Source organism: Pinus tabuliformis, chromosome 1_2 (assembly GCF_031772625.1).
Source record: "Pinus tabuliformis cultivar Carrire ecotype Pingquan chromosome 1_2, CPIR1, whole genome shotgun sequence".
NCBI classification, from domain to species: domain Eukaryota; kingdom Viridiplantae; phylum Streptophyta; class Pinopsida; order Pinales; family Pinaceae; genus Pinus; species Pinus tabuliformis.
The window spans coordinates 295,771,520-295,783,493 of record NC_142298.1 but is presented as its reverse complement, the minus strand read 5'-3'; the positions used below and the strand labels follow the sequence as shown (position 1 = coordinate 295,783,493).

Sequence of the window (11,974 nt, the reverse complement as noted above, 5' to 3'; positions counted from 1 at the left end):
TAACTTTGAATAACACCTATTGTTTTTAAATAATACCAAAGTCACCCAACTTTGCTTCACTCTTAAATATCAAGGCTCCCTTTTTTTAATCAAGACACCCTCATATGATACTTCCTCATGAGCCCTCTTAAAAAAAATTAGAACGACAAAATTACAAAATTCAAGGGCTTTTTGTTTCATAAAAACCTTAAAAAAACCTTTTTCAATTCTTAGGTCTTCTTAACAAATTTTTTGAAATTAAAGGCCTCTCAACATTTTTTTTGAAATGAATTAAAACAAATTATTTGTGACATCTTAGTGTTTCAAAAAATACGAAGCCTTTTAATAAAAAATGAACCTTTCCCAGAAGGAAATGAGGGTTTTTTCAATGAAGGGAGCCACAAAAAGTCAAACAATTTGCTTTGAAACGATATGCTATAAAACAATTTCGTACCTCTTTTTTTAATTTTCTTGGCTAACACTATGTTGGCGAGCATATCCTGCGACCAAACAATCTCATGCTTGTGCTCCCAATCTTTGAATTTTGTTCAACCCCTCACAAAAATCGCTCAATTTTTTTTTTGCTTTGTTGTTTGCCCAGCTCGCGAAAAAGGTGAGCTACTTTGTGCAATTTTGTGCACTCTTTCCACTGACGGGGTGCGTTAATTTTAAATTTTTTACAATCTCGTAATTTTTTTTATTTTTTGAACACTCTTTTTTTGTTTTTTGTTGGGGGTGTCAAACTGACGCACTTCCTCTCTTCACAAGTGTGAAACTGACACATTTCTCTTTCTTCACAAGTGCACAATTTAAGTTACTTTCACACTTTCTTTTCATCTTCTCATCTATGACTTCTGACAACACTTGCTACAAAAAATTTGAAATGCTGCTATCAAGGAGTCTTATGCAACCTAGTCTCTTCTCTCTGCTTCTCTCAAGGAGTTTTATACAGCTTACCCTCTGATACCATGACAAAGAATGAAAAACTGGGTGGAATAGAGATTGCTCTTCTTAATTTAAAATAATTAAATAGATTACATTTAAAACATCAACCATAAATGACTAGAGTAAAACTTAACTAAATTAAAATAAATCTGAACTGACTATGACAACAATGAGATTAATATCTCAACAACTATGAAGCTTGAGCACATTCCATCAGTGATGTATATAAATCCATAGTGTTTGGCCTGCGATCTTAGACAAGAATATGATTGCAACACCACGTTCAACCCATTCCCTTCCTTCTGCAACTGTCCTCACAAATGGAAACTCATTGACGTCTTCCTTGATTCTACTCACACTAACACATTGAGTGTCCCTGATCTCGACACCAACCTTGATAACCCATAGCGGTGACACACTGCTGGCATGAGGGCATTCAGGTGGATATCCTTTCCCTTCCTAAAACCTTCCAATTTTACCATAAGAAATATATGTTTTTTCAAGAAGAATCTCCCAATTTTACCCTAACAAATATATGTTTTTTGAAGAAGAATCTCCCAATTTTACCCTAACAAATACATGTTTTTTCAACAAGAATGAGTACTTTTTCATTAAATCCGGGTATTTATTCATTAAATCCGCGCCAAAATACCCGGAGAATTTACATTACAAGTGAAAATATGGACTTCTTCATTATGAAAGATATCTATCAATGCCAAGATAACATAGAAAACTATAGAGTCCAATGCCACTCTTATTTTCCTAGTCGTGTATACACGACAAAATTGAGACAAGAGGAATATACATTGGAACCCATTCATGACATAACCAACCTAGGCAGTAGGGCCACCTGGACGGTTCAAATCGATATCTCAGTTCATATCTTCTGGAGGGTTATTCAACTTGACATTTTGCTAGTTGGAGATCAGCAACAATACTTCGTAAGGCCTCCACTTCATCCTCTAAACACAAAATTCTTTGCTATTGGTTGTCAATGGTGTCCAAAGTGTTGCATCATGAGGCGCTTTGCTGGTGAAGCATCACCTGCAAATCGTAAATATCTACTTTTAGTTCTTCATGATCCTTGTAACATTTCTCACAAACAGTGGAGGCTGAGGGACCAGAGTCTTGAGTGCTATCCTCTATTTTAAATCTGTTGTATTCATGTCTCGCCACTCGGCCTAAGCGTGGTTGAAAATGATCTCAGAGTATTGATGCCATGATAGATGGAGCACACCGGAGAGGAGGAAAGTGAACATGAAATGATAACGCAATTTCTTTGTCATTCCCGGGAGTGCTTTCTGATAACCCAATTTCTTTGTCATTCCCGAGAGTGCTTTCTGACACTCTAGAACTTGTCACTGTCCCAAAATCATCTTGGAAAACAAAGAGTGAGAGATGAGAGAATTACCTCCGGGCTACCCCTGTGCCAAGCATACCAGGAGCAAAAGCACCTCTGAGAACAAACTTATGGGTTTCTCTAAAATCAAACCACCTTATGAGCTCCATAGTTGATGGCCTGGCTGCCCGAAAACACATTCCCTTCTGCCTGAGACCAGGCTCTTCCCAAGCTACAAGAATGGAGAGAATTATATGACCCCTTGCTAATTTATTCCTTTCTCCCCTCACATAACACCTGAGAGGTTGAATTACAATCACAGGTCTAATAGGTTCCCAAGGCAGTGCCATCATCGTTTGGCAGCATGACATGAATCCTTCCTCACTTGGCCTGAACAACATATCGATTAACAGTCTAATCCTTACTGGAACTAGTAAATAGGACACACTGGTTAAGGGACGTCACAGAAGATACATCTGATTTCGCCTAAGGTGAACCTTGAGCTGAGAGGAAAGTATTGAAATTAACACATTTACATGCAAATTGAGCTGACGAGATGCCACATTGAGCTGACGGTTTGCACTTAACGACAACATAATGAGAGGAGCCATTATGGAGTAATGATTAACTATGTTACAAGGATTTTTTTGTGAGAGGGATGAATATGAATTGGAGGTGGGGTACAAGTGCATTACTGAGAGTAAGGAGGGATTATTCTTGGGTTCTAATTTAGGATAGGAACAATAATAAGGAGGGGAATTAGTCCTTTGGAGAATGGTTAATTCTTAAGTGTTAGATAATAAGGAAGGAGTCCCATGTTGAAGATGACATTTTCTTCTCTTTGTTGGGCTAATAAAATACTAAAGTAGGGTCCATAAACCTCAACCTAATTATTGGACTTACTGCCTAGTCTCCAAGCATACTTTTCGACAATTATTTCGTTAAGATTGCAAAGAATCTCTCCTCCTCCTCTCACCCCTTACCCAAAGCAATATTAAACAAAAAACACATAAGTTATTTTCAAAGTCTACCCCCAACTTCAACCAACACGTTGGCCTCTCCAAGATCCATCCCATTGGCCATCACAACTATAACTTTCATTCACGGGTCAATGAGTCCACTTCCTGGTGGTCCATTCTTGCTCCCAAAAGGGCGAAATGAGATTCTCATCTGAAACGATGCAGAGTGGTCCATAGCTAGACATCCAACATTAACTCTATGGTTTCAACTTCACACAAGCAATTTCTAGTTACTCCACTTGTGTATTGCTCCAACGGATCATCCACGACATGTTGGTAATGTTGGCATTGATTTCAAATGGTTATGAAGGAAAGGAACATAAAACATGTAATTAATGATTCTTATCCATGGCAGTGGCTTTAATATAAATGAACACAAGAAGAATCAAGACTTGACAACATAAGAAGGAGCAATGTTTCATAAGAAAATTGAGATCAACAATATTTAAACTCATATAAACACTGTTTAAACTTATATAAACAATGCACTCGATAACATTTAAACTTAGGCCGTCAATGTTTCATGAGAAAGGTTTGTGAGGTTTTTGGTTCATATGAAAGAGGAAGTGGAGCGTATGTAAATCATAATTTAGGAGGAAGAGTAGGAGATAAGTAGTTGTAAAGAGAGAATAAACAAATTATATAATGTTAATTTTTGGCAGCTCAGTGACAAATTCCACCCATGGGTCTAGATTCCTCTTTTTGAGAGGACAAATTTTGACTATTGAAGTACTCAATTTGGACATGGGAAAGTGTATTTTTCAAGGAAAGCCCACATGTGCACAAAAGGATAGGTTGACCCTAACAAGAAAATGGACACCATTGGAAGACTATAAATACAAGTGACATCAAGATCATTTGGACACACCAAGCATCTTCTTCTCTTGTTCATTGATTGGTTCGCACAGGTGTGAGGTTGGGTCGAGGAGTTTGGTTCGTATAGGTTTGAGATTGCATGGTCCGAAGCTCACACATGTGTTATGGCTTTGGTTTTCGACCACAAACTTGAAACATGAAATTTTTGGTTATAATTGCATGCACACAAGCTCATCTGTGCGGTTGAAAACTCTCAACCACACTTATACCTCTTCCTCCTTGCGGTTCAGATGTAGGGTTGCAATATGACATTTGACCACAAAGAGGAAAATTTGTCTCTAATCTCAAATGATATTGGGAACATATTTCTGAATGTTGTTGGGAAAATTTTGTTGGATGATTTTTTATGGCTTATTGTACTCTCTGCTAAACATTTTATGACAATCTAATAGAAGAAGAATTACCTTTTTTGAAGTAGGCAAAATCTGAATGTAAAACATATTTATTGTTGGAATTAAACAAATGTGTTATTTCACTTGTCTTGCTCCTCCATGTGATCTTGTGCAATTACAGGCTTGTAATGGCTATGCCAACTCAGTATAATTAGCTTTTGTTGCATTAACATGAATACAAGCTTTTAATGGCTATGCAAGCTCATTATCATAAGGGTTTGTTGCATTAACATGACTTCCAACTCAATATAATTAGCCTTTATCACATTAACATGCATTGATTTAAAGACGTGTTTCAACAATATCATTGCATTTGAAGAAGAATTTGTATCATTTCAATTACAGAAAAATTTGTTGCGATTAATTTAAGAACTTACTAACGTATGGAATTCATATTTTCAAGCTTAATACAAGCATTTGATTAGTTCCCCATATTTGTTCAAACTTGAAAACTTCAAAAAAAGAGCACAACATCCCGACATTGGAAAAGACCAAAACCCATGCATTTCTTCAGTTTGAACAAACCAATATAGATTGTTATGTATTTGTATTATAGGGTAAAAGCATCCAATGTTGATATGAAAACTGCTTGTTCTATCTGATGCATTCTTTATCTTGTTCTTGTCCTATTTGCATTTACATAAATGTAGTACACTTCAGTTGAAAATGTTTTACCCTGTGTCCAACTTTTGTGAATAAGCCTAGGCTGTCATGCATGCTACAAGTCTTAGATATATCCATTCAGTCTTCATATGTCCAATTTCCCTAATCTATATTAATCCAAGTTTTTATCACAATGCTTTGGCTTTCTTCAAATATCATTGGCCTTAAACCCTTCTATATATCTATCTGGGAGTTGTTTTGACCTGTGAGAATTCTCTTAGTTGTATGTCAAAGTAAGCTCGTGATTGTAATCTATGCTAAAAATCCGTCTAACATGGGTGTGATTTGTCCATGACAATACAAGAAATTCAAGTGGGAATGGGTCCTATAGGAGAGATGAGGTATACATCTTATCTTGAGAGTAATGGTACGTGGAGATTCCTGGGAATTGAAGCATTTCAGTGTTATGATAAGGTATAGACAATTTTTTTCAATTAATTTATACAGAGCATAGTTGCATCACATATTTTTCTACATCTACATGTGTATGACTTCTATATAAGTTTTTAAAGTTTTTGGGGTCAATGCCCCTTATTAACTAGTTTGGATATCCTTGTATCATAGTATATGGTCTCTAATCTTAAAGTTATAGCTCAAGCTATTGGCAAGAAGGAATGTGGTAATGGGGGCCCAAGTGACGCAGGCCACTACAACAATTGGCTTGAGGACACACAATTTTTGAGAAGAGATGGTGGTTGTAATACTCCTTATGGTGAGTTTTTCCTTGAGTGGTATTCTGGTATGCTTCTTGATCATGGAGAGAAAATCCTAACAACAACTGAAGCCATTTTTCATGGCACTAGTGTCAAGCTTTCTGAAAAAGTGGTTGGAATACATTGGCTTTATGGAACCAGATCCCATGCTCCTAATCTCACTACTGTATATTATAATACCCAATTTAGAGATGGGTATCAGCCAATAACTTCCATGTTTGCGAGACATGAGGTGGATTTATGGAACTAGATCCCATGCTCCTGAGCTCACTGCTGGATATTATAATACCCTATTCAGATATGGTTATCGGCCAATAGATTGCATGTTTGCAAGACATGGGTTGATTTTCAATTTTACTTGCATTGAAATGAAGGATTGGGAACAACCAGGAGATGCACAATGCTCCCTAGAGAAATGGATCAAACATGTCATCCTTGCAACTCAGAAAGTTGGGGTCCCTCTTGATGGGGAGAATGATCTTCCAAGATTTGATCAAGATGCATACGATCATATCGTTAGGAATGCAAATCTCCAACTACTAGAAGATTTTCGTAAAACCATAGTGGAACCCAGTGTGCATTCAATTATTTGAGAATGAACCAACATTTGTTCCAGCCTGAAAATTGGAGGTTATTTGTCTCTTTTGTTAGAAAAATGGCACAAGGAGGGGCCTAAAATTAATGGGAGAAAGAACATAGAGATACAAACTCATTTGTCTATGCTACAATCCCATTGGTCCAAGACATTGTTGCACTCTTGCATAATTAACCCTAAATCTTACCTTTTTTGAAGCAAGCAAAATTTGAATGTAAAACATATTTATTGTTGGAATTAAACTAATGTGTTATTTAACATGTCCTACTCCTCCATGTGTTATTGTGCAAATATAGGCTTGTAATGGCTATGCCAACTCAGTATAATTATTTTTTGTTACATTAACATGAATACAGGCTTTCATTGGCTACACCAACTCAGTATTATCAAGCTTTGTTACATTAACACGACTTCCAACTCAATATAATTAGCCTTTATCACATTAACATAAATTGATTTGAAGATGTGTTTCAAAAATATCATTGCAATAGCAGAACAATTCGTTGTCGCAAATCAAAAGATCCATATCCTTGCAACTAGGAAAGATCTCTTCAAATGATCCCCATCCTATTTCAAATTGAAATATCTAGATCACTGTAGCTGGGAGATATCCTAAAACCGAGAGGCTACAGGTGGGGTACCTATTCAACAAAATTTTCCTAGGATTTGTACTTGGTATTTATTTTGCCAAACTCCACCTAGGATTTTCATTATCACGGATTTGTATCTTTGTATTTGGCACTAACTGATGGAAGATCAAACCTTGCTTGTGCACAAAAATATCGCCATCCTATCTCAAATCAAAAGGTCCATGTGATTGAGAAAAATTGTGTATTGGAGATTTAAGCCTTTGTTAGATTTGAGGCATCCCTGTTTTACTAGCTCTAAAGATCTTATTGTTTATCTTACCAATTTTATTTCATCCAAATCCACAAGACCTTAATTTTTAGGCATACACTTGCCCCAACATGTGCACTTTTTGAATTGATTTCTTAGATACCTCCAATATCTTCCATGTTGCACCTCATTTTGACCACATAGTTGCCATACTAGTTTCTTTGCCACCACCTCCTTTTTTACAACAGATGTTTGCCACCAACCTCACTTTTACGAGAGTTTTCTTACTCTACCTCTGGCATCCTTTTGCCATAGAGGTTGGACATACATTGTCCCTAGTACATAGCTTACATATGGATAGTGAGCAACTTGCCATGGGGTTTGCATGACCCAAATACTTCTATGTAACCCGTCAGAGGGCTTCTTTTCCATGTGCCTATATATGATGGCTTATGAACAATTAACTTGACCAACCTTGTCTTTATGAATTTTGTACAAGATATATCCTTTGTCTAAAAATATACTATAATCTATTTTGGCCCCAACCTTAATGATCAAGGCTTATTTTTCTATGTATTAATACAAGTTTTGGTCCAATGGATAAGAAGTAATTTTATTTGACCTCGTTTCTTTTATATATCCAGTTTTGAGAATATCATGAGGCGTTTCTTCAGTTTGAAGAAACCAATGTAGATTATTTTGTATTTGTATTCCAGGGTAAAATCCTTCAGTGTTGATATCAAAACTATTTTATCTATTTGCTGCATTCTCTATCTTGTTCTTTTCCTATTTGCAATTACATAAATGTAGTACACTTAAGCTAAAAATGTTTTAATCCGTGTCCAACTTTTGTGAATAAGTCTACACTGTCATGCATGCTGCAAGTCTTAGATATTCATTTAGTCTTCATATGTCCAATTTCCCTAATCTATATTAATCCATGTTTTTATCACAATGCTTTGTTTTTCTTCAAATATCATTGGCCTTAAACCCTTCTATATAACTATCTAGGATTTGTTTTGACCCGTGATAGTTATCTTGGTTGTATGTCAAAGTAAGCTCATGATTTGAATCTATGGTAAAAATTTGTCTAACATGGGCGTGATTTGTCCATGATAATACAAGAAATTCAAGTGGGAATGGGCCTTGTAGGAGAGACGAGGTATCCATCTTATCTTGAGAGTAATGGTACGTGGAGATTCACAGGGATTGGAGCATTTCAATGTTATGATAAGGTATATACATATTTTTTAAATTACTTTCTACAGAGCATAGATGCATCTTACCTTTTTTATATATCTACATGTGTATACCTACTATATAAGTTTTTAAAGTTGTTTGGGTCAATGTCCCTTATTAACTATTTTGGATATCCTTGTATTGCAGTATATGGTCTCTAATATTAAATTTGTAGCTGAAGCTATTGGGAAGAAGGAATGGGGTAATGGGGGCCCAAGTGACGCAGGCAACTACAACAACTAGTGTGAGGACACACCATTTTTCAGAAGAGATGGTGGCTGGAATACTCCTTATGGTGAGTTTTTCCTTGAGTGGTATTCTGGTATGCTTCTTGATCATGGAGAGGGAATCCTAGCAACAGTTGAAGTCATTTTTCGTGGCACTGGTGTCAAGCTTTCTGGAAAAGTGGCTAGAATACATTGACATTATGGAACCAGATCCCATGCTCATGAGCTCACTGCTGGATATTATAATACTTGATTTAGAGATGGGTATTGACTAATATCTTCCTTGTTTGTGAGACATGGGGTGATTTTCAATTTTACTTGCATTGAAATGAAGAATTGGGAACATCTAGAAGATGCACATTGCTCCCCAAAGAAATTGATCAAACAAGTCATCCTTGCAACTCAGAAAGCTATGGCCCCTCTTGCTGGGGAGAATTCTCTTGTAAGATTTGATCAAGATGCATACGATCAGATCGTTAGGAATTCCAATCTCTGATTTCCAAAAGATGGTCATAACACCACAGTGGAACCCATGTGTGCATTCACTTATTTGAGAATGAACCAATATTTGTTCTAGCCTGAAAATTGGAGGTTATTTGTCTCATTTCTTTGAAAAATGGCACAAGGAGGGGCCTCAAATTCATGGGAGCAAGAACACAGAGATAAAAACTCATTTGTCTATGTTACAATCCCATTGGTCCAAGAGACTGCTACACTCTTTCATAATTAAGCCTAAATCTTACCTTTTTTGAAGCAAGCAAAATCTAAAAGTAAAACATATTTATTGTTGGAATTAAACTAATGTGTTATTTCACCTATGCTGCTCCTCCATGTGGTCTTGTGCAAATACAGGGTTGTAATGGCTATGCCAACTTAGTATAATTAGTTTTTGTTACATTAACATGAATACATTCTTTCAATGGCTACGCCAAATTAGCCTTTATCACATTAAAATATAGTGATTTGAAGACGTCTTTCAACAATATCATTGCAATTGTAGAAGAATTCATATGATTGCAATTGCAAAACAATTCATTCTGGTTAATTTAATAACTTAGTACATATGGAATTCATTTTATTCAATATTAATACAAGCATTAAATTAGTTCCCCATATTTTTTCAAACTTGAAAACTTCAAAAAAAGAGCACAACATCACGACATTGGAAAAGACCAAAACCCAGGCATTTCTTTAGTTTGAACAAACCAACGTCGATTGTTTTGTATTTGTATTGTAGGGTAAAAGCCTTTAGTGTTGATATAAAAACCGTCTACTCTATGTGATGCATTCTTTATCTTGTTCTTGTCTTATTTTCATTTACATAAATGCAGTACACTTAAGCTAAAAATGTTTTAAACCGTGTCCAACTTTTGTGAATAAGCCTAGACTGTCATGCATGCTACAAGTCTAAGATATACATTCAGTCTTCATATGTCCAATTTCCCTAATCTATATTAATCCATCTTTTTATATCAGTGCTTTGTTTTTCTTCTTTGTTCTTCTTCAAATATAATTGGCCCTAAACCCTTCTATATATCTATCTGGGAGTTGTTTTGACCTGTGAGAATTCTCTTAGTTGTATGTCAAAGTAAGCTCATGATTGTAATCTATGCTAAAAATCCGTTTAACATGGGTGTGATTTGTCCATGATAATACATGAAATTCAAGTGGGAATGGGTCCTACAGGAGAGCTGAGGTATCCATATTATCCCAAGAGTAATGGTATGTGGAGATTCTCGGGGATTGGGGCATTTCAGTGTTATGATAAGGTATATACATTTTTTATAAATTACTTTCTACAGAGCATAGCTGCATCTTACCCTTTTTTATATATCTACATGTGTATAGTTTATATATAAGCTTTTAAAGTTGTTGGGGTCAATGTCCCTTATTACCTAATTTGGATATCCTTGTATTGCAGTATATGGTCTCTAATGTTAAAGTTGTAGATGAAGTTTCTCACAAGAAGGAATGGGGTAATGGGGGCCCAAGTGACATAGGCCACTACAACGACTGGCCTAAGGACACACCATTTTTAAGAAGAGATGATGGCTGGAATAATCGTTATGGTGAGTTTTTCCTTGAGTGGTATTCTAGTTTGCTTCTTGATCACGAAGAGAGAATCCTTATAGCAGTTGAAGCCATTTTTCGTGGCACTAGCATCAAGCTTTCTGACAAAGTGGCTAGAATACATTGGCATTATGGAACTAGATCCCATGCTCATGAGCTCAATGCTGGATATTATAATACCCGATTCAGAGATGGGTATCAGCTAATAGCTTCCATGTTTGTGAGACATGGGGTGATTTTCAATTTTACTTGCATTGAAATGAAAGATTGGGAACAACGAGGAGATGCACAATGCTCCCCAGAGAAACTGATCAAACAAGTCATCCTTGCAACTCGGAAAGTTGGGGCCCCTCTTGCTGGGGAGAATGCTCTTCCAATATTTGATCAAGATGCATATGATCAGATCGTTAGGAATGCCAATCTTTGACTGCCAGAAGATGGTCATAACACCACAATGGAACCCATGTGTGCATTCACTTATTTGAGAATGAACCAACATTTGTTCCAGCCTGAAAATTGGAGGTTATTTGTCTCATTTGTTAGAAAAATGGCACAAGGAGGGTCCTAAAATTCATGGGAGAAAGAACACAGAGATACAAACTCATTTGTCTATGCTACAGTCCCATTGGTCCAAGAGGTTGTTGTACTCTTGCATAATTAAGCCTAAAGCTTACCTTTTTTGAAGCAGGCAAAATATACTCTTGCATAATTAAGCCTAAAGCTTACCTTTTTTGAAGCAGGAAAAATCTGAATGTAAAACATATTTATTGTTGGAATTAAACTAATGTATTATTTCACTTGTCCTGCTCCTCCATGTGATCTTGTGCAAATACAAGCTTGTAATGTCTATGCCAACTCAGTATAAAAGTTTTTGTTACATTAACATGAATACAATATTTTAATGGCTACGCCAACTCAGTATCATCAGGATTTGTTACATTAACATGACCTCCAAATCAATATAATTAGCCTTCATCACATTAATATACATTGATTTGAAGAATTGCAGAACAATTCATATCATTGCAATTGCACACCAATTCACTATGATTAATTTAATAACTTAGTATGTATGGAATT

General features: G+C 36.0%; 3 pseudogenes; all 3 read left to right on the top strand.

Annotated features, from left to right (window-relative positions):
* Positions 1 to 5,504: 5,504 nt before the first annotated feature.
* Positions 5,505 to 6,695, top strand: LOC149205509 (beta-amylase 1, chloroplastic pseudogene; annotated as a pseudogene).
* Positions 6,696 to 8,470: 1,775 nt separating this feature from the next.
* Positions 8,471 to 9,554, top strand: LOC149205508 (beta-amylase 1, chloroplastic pseudogene; annotated as a pseudogene).
* A 916-nt stretch (positions 9,555 to 10,470) lies between these two features.
* On the top strand, positions 10,471 to 11,555 carry LOC149205507 (beta-amylase 1, chloroplastic pseudogene; annotated as a pseudogene).
* The last annotated feature ends 419 nt before the right edge of the window (positions 11,556 to 11,974 follow it).